This window comes from Pongo pygmaeus, chromosome 2, assembly GCF_028885625.2.
Source record: "Pongo pygmaeus isolate AG05252 chromosome 2, NHGRI_mPonPyg2-v2.0_pri, whole genome shotgun sequence".
NCBI classification, from domain to species: domain Eukaryota; kingdom Metazoa; phylum Chordata; class Mammalia; order Primates; family Hominidae; genus Pongo; species Pongo pygmaeus.
Window position 1 is genome coordinate 186,806,982 of NC_085930.1, and position 11,715 is coordinate 186,818,696.

The 11,715-nt window shown below is 38.9% G+C and overlaps 1 non-coding gene across 1 annotated transcript; it reads right to left on the reverse strand.

Moving 5' to 3' along the window:
• Positions 1 to 6,126: 6,126 nt before the first annotated feature.
• LOC129034423 (small nucleolar RNA SNORA18) lies at positions 6,127 to 6,254 on the reverse strand. Its single transcript, XR_008501900.1, has one exon. It is a non-coding gene; the product is annotated as a small nucleolar RNA SNORA18 (small nucleolar RNA).
• Between the last annotated feature and the right edge of the window lie 5,461 nt (positions 6,255 to 11,715).

An 11,715-nucleotide genomic window follows, 5' to 3' on the forward strand; every position in this document is an offset into this window, starting at 1 on the left:
CCTGCCACCACTCCCAGCTAATTTTTGTATTTTTAATAGAGATGGGGTTTCACCATGTTGGCCAGGCTGCTCTTGAACTCCTGACCTCAAGTGATCTGCCCACCTTGTCCTCCCAAAGTGCTGGGATTACAGGTATGAGCCACTGCACCCGGCCTCAACTTGATTTTAATGTGTGGCTGAGAAATATGTGTTCTCATGTACTCAGTTTTGGTTTAAGTATATAAATGGACTTACGTGTGACACAGGTTGAAAAGGAGCAGATAGAGCACTTTAGGCAACAAGGCACTAGATGAAGCACCATGGTACTCTAAGACCTTCTCCACTTTGTCCACATCCCACCTCCCTTTCATGATGCAGCTCTCATTCCACCTCCTTCTGAAATCTCTCCTGACCTCTTCATTCTAATTAACATACCTTTCTCGGGACATCCAGAGCATCTCATCTTGCCTTTCCTAAGATACTTTTTCCTAACGCCTTCTATCTGGTTTAATACCTATCTATACATATCTTCTCCTCCTCCCCACCACTATATATTATGCCCCACAAGGGCAGAGTCTGTGTATCTACATCTTTGTTTCTTTACATGGTGTCTGGCACAGCACCTTCTTCAGAGTGGGTTTTCAATATGTGATTATTGAAAAGTAAATGAGCAAGATGGCTATGACAAAGCAAAGGAGTAATAAACAACTTCTTCCTAAGAGACGAAAGATATACAATGTTTTGCTTTGTGAATACACAGCCATGCAGGTCTAGAGAGAAATGCAATATATGTTTATTTTTGTTGTGTTTATTTGTTCTTAGTCAAGGTGTCTAATCTACTATGCTGTTTCCTTATGCACAGATGGAAACTTATCATGCATAGGAGACTCTGAAGGAAATAATTTTTGTTTAAACTTTGCCTTAGAAACTTCAAGGGAATTCAGAACAGGATTTCTTTAATGATCTGGCTGTATTATATTACCGATTGCCAAGCTGAAAAATGCTTGGCAGAACTTTTGGCTTCTGAGGTTTTGGATGTCTTCCAGGTAATCTGCCTCAGAATTTTGAAATACAAATAAATGAGTTCCAGTTCAAATTTTAAAAAATCTGAGCTGCTAGGCCTTTGTTTACCTTCCATCTGAACATTTTGGTACAGATATACCAACCAAGCAGAAAGAAGATAATCAGTCGACATTTCTGAGGTTGTTAGTGGCCTTGGTTTAGAAGAACAAAATGAGAGTAAGGGGTTTAAAACTTCATCATGTTTCTTCCTAGTAACTGGCTTCTGGTGTTGGCATTTATTTTCCAGGATGTTTTCTCCCAGTTTTTATTTGGGAGAGGAGGACGAGGGTGTTCTATGCTGCTTTGTTTCTCCCAGAGGGAAGATTCTGAATGTTCCTTTGTTAAACGTTACACACTTAGCTTTTGTTTTACTTTCTTGTCTGGTAGCCAAGTATTTTTCGAGTCACTCAACATTCTACTGAGGCATGCTAGTCCACTGAATATGATTATAAAGGAAAGCCTAACATGACCTAAAAAGAGGGAGGACAGGGAGCTTTGGCTGTTGTGAGCACCACAGCTAATGAAGATGCAGGATAATTTGCATGAGCGATATCCCTTCAGTTATTTCTGTAAATCTCAGAGCTAGTTCCTGTCAAGTTGTGAGGAAACAAACATTTTTTATTAAGGAATAAAAAGATAGGCCAGGCCCAGTGGCTCACAGCTATAATCCCAGCACTTTGAGAGGCCGAGGCGGGCAGATAGCGAGGTCAGGAGTTTGAGACCAACCTGGCTAACATGGTGAAACCCTGTCTCTACTAAAAATACAAAAATTAGCCGGGCATGGGGGTGGGTGCCTGTAATCCCAGCTACTTGGGAGGCTGAGGCAGGAGAATCGCTTGAACCCGGGAGGCGGAGGTTGCAGTGAGCGGAGATTGCACCATTGCACTCCAGCATGGGCAGTAGAGTAAGACTCTGTCCGAAAAAAAAAAAAAAAAGAATAAAAAGAGAAAGAAGGAAAGCCCCTACTTCCACCCCCTAAACACACATATGCATATTCCACACACATATATATGTGTGTACATGCTCAGAAGTGAAGTGGTCTTTGTAGGACTTCGTGGCTACAACACCATTGTTTATGTTCTGGGAGGCTGGGGTCAGCCAGTAAGTATTCTGAAAGGGAAAGACATGGTGGGGAGGATATAAAGGCTCCTCATTTTAAGAAATCCCTCTTATCAAGCCTACCATTAACTTGTTTCTTTGACAACTACTATGCATTTGCTATGGAAATATATCCCCAGAATAAAATTTCCATGGAAGGAAAATAATAGCATCAATTTTTTCCTCCAGAGTTTCTGATAAAATGAAATTTATTTGTCCTTAACTTTGGATTGGTGGAAGAAGACCAATACCTCTCACAATACAATTCAAAGAAATGAGATGAAAACAATCTTTCTCACTTTACAATTTTGGATATTTTTTATTTAAAAAATTTTCGTTTCAGTGGGAGGTTTTTATAGGAAACTATCTTTAGTATTTCATATGACCATTGTCATTTGAAGATGACACTGAAATTGTCTTCCCACTTGTAAGCTCTCCTTACAGACCAGCATGAAACAAGCAGCTTAGCCCATCAGCTAATGCCCAACCTGAGACTGGGCTGGCAAGACAGGTGGACAAGCCACCTGAAGCCTAGAAATGACCTGACCTCTCTACTCTGATAGGTTCTGAGACAGCCACTTAGCTCTAGTTTCACCAGCATTCTTTTCGATATCTTGGAATAGAATAGGCCCTGAGAAAACTGTGAAACAAACAAAAACAATTTTTTTCCAGGAACATTTTATTCTGCCTCCTGCCTTCTTCCCTTCACCAGGTTCCTAGTTTCTTTACCTGTTCCTGGCCCTGTAAAGCCCTCATGTGTCACTGTTCTGGGTGAGAATCTTCTCTCTAGAGCACTTGAGACCCTTGCCCTTCCCTTTACCACCCCATCCCCAGACCCTAATTCCTTCCATAGTACAGACTTAGCATTAGATGGTGATGGTATGAAAATAGGAGTAACTAACATTTGCCACATTCTTTCTTTGTTTATGCCCTTCGCTAAGCCTGGTAGCTGACCTGTCTCATTTAATTACTACAACCATCTTATAAGCTATATAGAATTTTTAATTCCAGTTTTATTTCTGAGAGACAGAGGCACAGAAGCAAGAGTCACTCAGTTACTACATGGGAAACATGGATTTTAATCTAGGCCCTAATCTGGGTTTAGTAGCATTCTAGTTGAAGAGTATATAGTTGCAAGTGTGAGACAACCTGAGCATTTAAAAATGACTATGAATGTATAAAACTCCACAAGTATATAATTAAACTCAGAAAAGAGAATGTCTTCCAAAACAAAACTCATTTGCCATTACTGGAGGTGATTATTACATGAATTGGTTATTCTGAGAATTGAGAATTAAAAATAATTAAAGATTTAATGTCTTTCTAGAAGACACTGAATTTCAGCATAACTACATAGTTCCACTTGATGAAGGAAAACTTTTCTTTATTGAAGAACGTCAGCTGTGAATGTAGATGCAATAATATGGTCAGAAAGTCACCATTTTGCAGCCCTTGATAGGATGCAAATTCAAATAAGAACTTTTGACAGATGCTGAAACCACTAAAAGAAAAGTTGACAGGGACCATTGTGACAGACTTCTCCAGATGATTGCCAACTGAGTGTTGGGGCGGGGGCATAACTCTGCAGCAGAGGCATCTGTCCGTCATCACCCGATGCTATGATGCTCTTGACACTGCTGTTGATGCTATGGCCTGTTACTGTGAAGATCCAAATGTGGTACAATATAAAGTTGCAATATCAAGTATGAAGCATTCTTGCTAAAATTGAATCTACTCAAGCCTTTAGTTAAAGTTTTCACTTCATAAGAAACACAGAAGCTAGAGGAAAAACTTAACCAGCACCACAAGGAAATAAACAAATCCAGAAGGCAGATCATTCTATAGACTGATCTTGATTCCTCAGCAATTAGTGTCATGGTACAAAAAGAGAGTAGGAAGGAGGTGTTTTAGAATTATATAATTAGCAAATGTTATTCATAATTTTTCGCAGGATACTAGTTTGAACCAACCAACTGTAGAAAAGATACTTTTGGAACAATTACAGAATTTTGAATATGGTATTAGGGAATTGCTAATATATTTTATCAGGTGTGATAATGCTATTGTGATTATGTAAAAAAAAATCCATCTTTAGAGATGCACGCTGAAGTATTAAGGAGTAAAATACTATGATATGTTAACTTATTTTGAAGTATTTCAACAAAAACTGAAGCAAATATAGCAAAATGTCAATAGTTGTTAAATCTAGGTGATGACATGGAAGTAGGAATTTTTGAAAATTTTACAATTAAAACATATAAAAATGAAAAAAAAAAAAAAAGAGTGGATTGCTCTCAATACAGAGAGCTCTGGATTGCTGTCCCAGCTCTAACCACTTACTTTTTGTCAGGTTTGGGCAAGTTGCTTCACTCTCAGTACCTTCATCTGCAAAACGGTGGCAATGGCAGTGTTTGCTTCCTAGAATTGTTGTGGGAAAAAATGAGTTAACACAAGTAAGGAGCTCAGAACAATGATTGGCATGTAGTAAGCTTTCAACAAATGTTTGCTATAATTGTTTCATGTAGGAGGAGTCAGATGGAATTAGGTTTAAATCCTGGCTCTGTCTTTTATTAGCTATGCTGCCTTGGGTTGTTTGCTTAACCTCACTAAAATTCAGTTTTCAGTGGAAGTAATAATACTGCTAGGGTTGTGGTGGGATTAATAACCTAGCATATATAAAGTCACTAGCATATAGTAACCACTTAATAGATAGTGGCTTTGACTACCAGTGCTGTCAGATAGCTATAATTTTTATGAGGCCTTCAATGCCCTACACCAATGCACAGCTAAAGCTGGAATGTCCTGGCACTGTAGTTGTACAGGAGAACACTGATAGATCTGCAAAGGGAGTGTGGGGAAGGCTCTGTGGTCTCCACTCATGTCAAGACAAACATCATGCCATACAGGTGGCTCCTCACTCTGTGTGTTTGGCAGAGGCCTTGCTTTAAGGATGGTTGGATAGAGCACATAGGGCAGGTACAGGAGAAGATCTGGGCTTTTTCAGGGTACAGAACGTGGATAAGACCCAGAAGAAAGGAAAAGAGATGGGGAACTAGGGAGTCTGGCTCATGTTTGTTTCCACCTTAACTTCTCTTGGAAGTTTGAAATAGTCCATGAAAGTGAAAGCACTTTTCATCACAGTCATCAACTGCTATAGGCATTTGCAGCCTGCAAATAGATTAATTTCACTGGATGTTAATTCCACAGTGAGGCTTTAGCCAGCACTACTGTTTCTCAACACATAGCCTTACCTGGAACATGTAGTGTTGCCATGTGCCCAGGGAGATAATTTAGGGACTAATAAGCCTTGCAAGGGAATGTGGCCACAGAAGATAGCATTTCTAATACTTGACTAGTGATTATATAGATTTTTAATGGCATCAATGGGGCAATGTGAAAATCTATTATTTTCTTTTTCTTTTTTTAACAGTATAAAGAGGTGTTTTCATTTTAACTGTGTGTATGTAACATTAGGCAAAATTATTTAAAGTCAATAGATTTTTATTCAAGGAATTCCATGTTGTAATTTCTTCCGCTGTCCATCGAGGTCACTTTAGATCCTCTAAAGAGCTGGAGTCAAAATTTATCTTCAAAAGATTTACCTTCAAGTTAGCCCTTTTTAATGAAACTGATGCTTATTTTAATGCAGTTGTCCTGTCAGGCCATAATTGTTTGATTTTGGCATCTGTCGTCATCTCCTTTTAATATGGCTATACTGATGAAGATTTCAAAATTTACCTTTGGAAAAATCAAGAATCTTTGAGATCTAATTTCTTCAACCAATTTACTTTAGGGTCATTTTTAGTGCAGGTGGATCTGCCTAGTTCTCAAAACCTCTCTAAACCTGAGTGAATTCAAATCATATTCATTCCTAAGCGATCACACTCAAGAACAGTGCAGAGTGTGGAATATGCCAATACATAAGGTAAAAAAGTAAATTATCAGGTCTTTCATATATTCAGTAACTGTCTTTTTCATACTTGTAGCAACTGTCTTGTAGTTCCCACAGATCTAACAAGAGTCCTGTGAGTAAAGTAAAACCACAGAGTTAACTCTATGAGGTGTTTCCAATGACGTGCAGCCTACAGAAAAGTCCCATCGGGAAAGACCTCAAAAAATGTATCATTTCCTTTTGCACTCTGAGCCTCCCTATTTTTCGTCTTCTGTCTTAACAGCTATCTTTTTGTTTCTACTTTAGACACTAAGGGACTTCTGGTCTACCTCTTTTCTCATTATTAAGTTCCGCTTATAGGAAAATGTGTACGCCTAGGCATTTACGTAAAATCAAAGGCCTGAACACAGATCAAAGGATATGCATGAGTAATGGCGAGTAAACAGTTAAGAACAAACAAATTTGAAAGAACTAATCTAACAGGCCTTTATGGCTCTTGAGACGAATGTATGCCCAAGTTCACCAACATTGTTGTTTTTGTCTCCCTGGGCACAGGGTGACACCACATGTTCCAGGTAAGACTATGCAGTGGCATTCTGGCCAATTGGATGTGAGCTGGAGTAACACGTGCCACTTGCAGAAATGACCTACATATGCTTCCTTTGTGTGGTCATCACGTTCTCTTTTCTGCCTTTCTTTCTCATTAGCTACCTTAAAAGAAAGAACTTTAAGGGCCAATATGAGGGTGGAGCCACAAGATTGAAGGTGCCTGGGTTCATGAATGAATGTGGAACAGAGTCCCCCCCATCCTCCCACACTGCGCTGTGACATGAGCAAGAAATAACAATTTCACTATGTCAAGCTGCTGCAACTGGGGAGTTGTTTGTTATAAAAGTTAGACTATGTTGAAATAATATATTCCTTTTGACTTTCTTTGCAGCTGCCAAGGATAGCAGAGATGTTCTCTGCTTTCTAAATTACATGTTTGTTGATATTTTTACGATCAGGGACTTTTTAAGTAAAGAAACCAAGAAGCTTGTTCACTAGGCTTCAGTCACCTCACATGGAAGTCAGTACCTTCCTATATAAACACTAGGGTCTGAACATTTGTTACCTTATTTAATCTGAGTACTGTCTTTGTGAGGATCTTGAGGGATGAGGAAATTGGGGCTTAGAGAGGTTAAATGACTTGGACAAGTTTCCACAGCCAGTGTTTTCTTCAGATCCAGGATTCAAATGAAACTTTTTTGTTTTTACTTCAAAGACCTTGATCTTTTCACTACAACATACTCCTTTCTAAGAAAAGAATAGTTGGGAAAGAGACAGAATGCAGAGGGAGTGCATAAGGAATTTCTGGAGAGATAGCAAAACCTCCACAAAAGCTGACTACCAGTTTTAGTTCAGAAACTTACAAGACAATAGACCATAAAACAAAAAGGTGAAAAGGAAAGAGAATAATCATGAATCCAGATCACAAGATTGGGTTGCTGGGATCCCATATTCAAAACTTAGTTTAAAAATTTTTAGTGTTCCTCTAATCAGTTATTTAGGTTTAATTTAAATTGTTTAACAAAATGTTATTATTTACTCAGAATCTCTGAGTTTATTATACTCAAATACATTCCTTTTTTTTTTAACTTTGATTTTAAGTTCAGGGGTACATGTGCAGGATATGCAGGTTTTTTCCATAGGTAAACATGTGTCATGGGGGTTTGTTGTGTAGATTATTTCATCACCCAGGTATTAAGCCTAGTATCCATCAGTTATTTTTCCTGATCGTCTCCCTGCTCCCACCTTCCACCCTCCGGTAGGCCCCAGTGTGTGTTGTTCCCTGCTGTGTGTCCATGTGTTCTCATCACTCAAATAAATTTCTTTTTATTTCAAGTTCTGGATCTAAACCCTAAGGGGTTTTAGGGGATATGTATTAGTCAGGGTTTTCCAGATCAACAGAACAAATAGGATGTGTGTGTGTGTGTGTGTGTGTGTGTGTATGTGTGTGTGTGTGTCTGTAGAGAGAGAGAGAGATCTTAAAGTAAGAATTGGCTCACATGATTGTGGGTGCTGGCAAGTCTGAAATTTACAGGGAAAGCCAGCAGGCTGGAGACACAGGGAGGAGTTGACATTGCAGTTTGAGTCTGAACGCAGTCTGGAGACAGACTCTCCTCTTCCTTAGGAGATCGCAGTCTTTTTTTTTTTTTTTTTTCTCTTAAGGCCTTCAACTAATTGGATGAGGCCCACCCACATTATGGAGAATAATCTGCTTTATTCAAAGTCTACTGATTTAAATGTTAATCTCATCTAAAAAATATGTTCACAGCAACATCCAGACTAGCTTTTGATGAAATATCTGGGTATCATAGCCTAGTCAAGTTGACACATAAAAGTAGCCATCCTGGGGTATTAATTACAAACATGTTCAAATCTAGGTGGACCCTAATGAATGTCTCTGGTTACTGGTTTGGTGGTACTCCTCCTGAATGGGACTACTTCACTCTCGTCTGTCTGGTTCGGAGAAAAAGAATGGCTATTGAAACCCACAAATACATGCTTAATCAAGCATTGAAGCAAAATTCCAAATACTAAAGTCAAAGAAATTTTAAATATCATCCAGCAGGTGAGCAAAAAATGTCTTGGATCATAGAGGATTGCCTTTTCTACCTCCACTGCATATTAACCCTCATCAGTGCCTGTTCTGCTCCCTCCCTGCCCAAAGAGACTTCTCAATGCCTATTGAACTTAAAGCTGCCATCACTTGTTTAATATTGAATTTTTCTCTGTAGGTGTTGGCCTCTGATATCCTTGCAGCTCAGCTGCAATGTATTTCAATCCTTTTTAATAATTCAAATATGTACCATGATGTTACTTCCCATTCTAGTATTCTCTCATCTCTGGGTCTTTTCTTCCATTTCCCACTCCTCTAGCAGTAAAAGCTCTTGTGGCATTTGCATCCATGTACAACCAACAGATAATTACTTTCATGGGAAATTGTCAGGTGGCAGAGCTTTCCTTTTGCACTACTGCTAGGACTATAAAAAGCACACCACAAGCATATTTCAGCAAAGCTAAAATTAAAAGTTTAATTAACAAAAATACTACTTAATAATACATTTGGATCGATTTGGCTATGTCACATAGTGACTGCCAGTCATATCTGAAAAAACAGAAATGACAAATGACAAAATGATATAAACCTCTCAAATCATCTTGTGGATGGATCACTTTGTGGTCCAGGAGTCACAGTTCCACAGCTGTCACTGTACTTGCTTGAGTGTGTTGATCTAAGACCCCTTTGGCACCTCTGCATCAAAGTGCGTGTTCCACCCCTTCCTGCAGCCTTCACATGCCTCCGATGCTGGAGGGCATGCAGGAGCCCTCTCTGCAGCGCTCTTCCTTCCTATTTTAGATGCCTACGACCAGCGACATGAGACCTGCACTAGGATCTGCCACAATCGCCTCTGCTGATCATCTGTGCAGCATAACATCATTGGAGAGTAGGAAAGGGAACTTAGTTTATTTTGTGGTAGTCAAACCATCTTTTCCTCCCCTCTATTTTATTCTTGGGATGGTGGACTATTTCCTGATCCATCTAGAAAATAGCGGACTTATAATCCTTTCTTGTTCTAAAATCCAATGAATATTATCTTCCCTATGTGGTTTATAAAGTTTTTGAAATCACAAACTATGTTCCATATTAGTTGAGTATCTTCACATAGTAACATTATGTACTTTTAAATATTTGGTGGGTGTTAGGGGCTCAATTTCTGTTGTCCTGAGTGATTTTCTGTCAAATTAATAATTGGGCTGCAACTGGGTAAAGTGTATAAAAAAAAAGTCTTCTTACAGAATGTTAAAGACACTCAGATTTGATTGAGAGACAGAATTTATTTAAATAAGAAAATGTCTTTGAGAGAAAAAATGTATCTAAATATTATTTTTTTTGAGAAGGGAGATGTATTAGTCTGTATTCATGCTGCTGATAAAGACATAACTGAGACTGGGCAATCTACAAAAGAAAGAGGTTTAATGGACTTACAGTTCCAAGTGGCTGGGGAGGCTTCACAATCATGGCAGAAGGCAAGGAGGAGCAAGTCACGTCTTACATGGATGGCAGCAGGCAAAAAGAGAGCTTGTGCAGGGAATCTCCTCTTTTTAAAACCATCAGATCTCATGAGACTCATTCACTATCACGAGAACTGCACAGGAAAGATCTGCCCCCATAATTCAATCACCTCCCACCAGGTTCCTCCCACGGCACATGGGAATTGTGGGAGTTACAATTCAAGATGAGATTTGGGTGGGCACACAGCCAAACCATATTAGAAGAAGTACTGAAGAGTCACTCAAAGCAAGTAAATGTCATGTATCTGAGTTACTGTTAAATACTCTTTGAAGAAGCCTTTGAATAAAGAGTACATTTAGTCAGGTGGTGACTAAAGTGGTTGATCATGGACACAACTGACTGCAGGCTCCACAGAGCAGCTTTTGGAGTCCAAGATCACTGCCAAAAAAGAACAGAGGGATGTGAGGGTCCTTTCTGATTATAACTGTAAAACTCTCAAGAGATGAGCTTCAGACAGAGGAGAGATCATTATCCCTAGTTTTCAGAAAAGCAACTTATGCCTCAAGACTTTTAAACGTTTTGCTCATAATTTCATAAAAAGTTACTGGTAGAATGGTGGCTAGCTCCAGCTGTTTTTTTTTTTTTTTTCCCCTAGGGCGATGTTTGTTCTCTACACTGCACTAAATGGAGAACAGCTGCACTGCTTCTTTTCTCTTGAGCATATTGTCTGTGAACCAATGTTTAGGTGGGTTTTCAGCGACAATCAAGGTGTCCCTCCAGAGTGTCTGGGGTGCAAGAAGCAATGACAGGAAAGCAATCTCGCAGAAGGAAAGGAAAGCAAATGGGAGAGCAGGAGGAACAAAGGGGGAAGAAAAAAGATGCATGGAAGAACCATCTATTGATCTAGAATGTTTGGAAATGTTTATTTTGGTTGACAGAAGGCTACCCTTTATCTCATTCACGGTCAAACGAGTCTTAAAGATGTCATTTAACACCAAAACTAAACTGGGCATAAGTTAATTTGTTTCATATCATGATCAAAGTCTTATGATTTTAACTTCTAGTTATTATTGTGAATCTCTAAGAAAAAATCTGGTTCTATTGAGTCTGGATAGATGGATTTTACTGCATCCATTGTATACCATAGACAATTGTTTCAGATGCCATTTGTTGTCCCACGTTGTCATGTCCTACCCTGCCTCACTGGTTCCAATTTATTATTTCAACAGAAAAGAGAAAACATTTCCATGGAAGAGGAAACAGGAAATTCCAATAGATCAGCAACAGTTGGAGTGCTAACCTGTCACTGGAATGGAAAAAAAAAATGCTGTTGTTGACACATCTTTTCCTTGTTTTTGACACAAATTAGGTAACTCACTGACTTACTGTCTCTTCACAAAATTGGTGGGGGTGTGAAAAATGTCTATGCAGTATATAGAGATATTCATAACAAAGACTTATGCTATGAACAATGTCCTTTGTTCACAATAGAAAGAATAACCGATGCTTTACATAATTTGCACATATATATTTTGTTGTTGTAAATCCTGGTTTGCTCACTAAGCTGAAGTTCATTTTTTCACCATGATTCTTGAGCCCAGAACTCTGATGAGTCAAAAGGATC